The following is a 1,155-nucleotide window of genomic DNA, read 5'->3' on the forward strand; positions in this document are numbered from 1 at the left end:
CCATGCTGCCTTATACCTTTACTAGAGGGGCAGGTCCCTCAGCCCAGCCTGCACCCTCTTGCAATCCAGGACCCCTTGGGGAATGTCCAACTGATTAGGCCTAAACCAGCAGTCAAACATCCCTCTCGCAATTCAGGACCACTGGCTCCTAACAGCTTACCTGCCTGCCTGCCTGATTGCCCTTAACCACTCTGCCTGCCTGCCTCATCGCCCTCTAACTGCTCACCTGCCTGTCTGATCGCCCATAACCACCTCTGCCTCGGCCCCTACAGCTTTGTCCAGAAGGACGTCCGGAATGACGTCCGGAAGGTCATTCGGCTGTCTGGTCTAATTAGCATATTATGCTTTTATTGATAGATTATACCTTATTTATTATACCTTACTATAATATACCATATAGCAGTTTTCTTTCAGTATGTGAGTTCCTCCAATATATTTTATTTTGGAGTTTTTTACAGAGCATTAGATACTTGGCAAAGAACCTGAGACACCCCCAAAAAAACTACTGAGGAAGAATGGAAAGAATTTTGTAATGATAAAACTGGAGGAAAGTGACAAATAAGCCATATTTGGGAAACTAGGCATCTGGAACTGATATTAGAAGCAGTAACGTTAGAAGGATAATCTTATTTTGGAGATAATTTATATTGTTTGGGGTATGCTAAATCTATATACCTATAAGCATTTGTAGACAAAGTCCAGTAAGCAATTGAACATAAGAGTCTTAAGTTCTATATAGAGGTCTAGACTTGAGATAAATATTTATGAGTCATATGTGAAGAGGTGATTTTTTTTTAAGTTATAGAAATGGTTGGAACTGGCAAATGTTATAGAAGATAAGAGGAGAAAGAAAAAAACCTTTACTTAGAAAACACCTATACTTAGCAGGCAGAATGAATAACATAGAGACTGAATGGAAGAATGAAAGTGTCTGGTTCTGCCACTCCTGATGGACAAAATCATTCTAGATAAATCACTTACTCTCTGGGCTACTGTTTTCCCATCTATAAAATGCTACTGAATCTACTAAGTTAAGTCCAGAACCCAAAGCTAAAATTTTAGAAGCTCCTACCAAATTAAAAACCATCTACACTAATAAAAGAGAAACATGGTAATTGGCGTACGACCGCTACCCTTTTCATTGGCTAATCAGCG

General features: G+C 39.7%; 1 protein-coding gene across 1 annotated transcript in view; it reads right to left on the reverse strand.

The window, feature by feature from the left end:
* The window catches only part of PAK1 (p21 protein (Cdc42/Rac)-activated kinase 1), a 73,409-nt gene that overhangs the window by 7,257 nt on the left and 64,997 nt on the right, over positions 1–1,155 (reverse strand).

Source organism: Myotis davidii, unplaced genomic scaffold (genome assembly GCF_000327345.1).
Source record: "Myotis davidii unplaced genomic scaffold, ASM32734v1 scaffold646, whole genome shotgun sequence".
NCBI classification, from domain to species: domain Eukaryota; kingdom Metazoa; phylum Chordata; class Mammalia; order Chiroptera; family Vespertilionidae; genus Myotis; species Myotis davidii.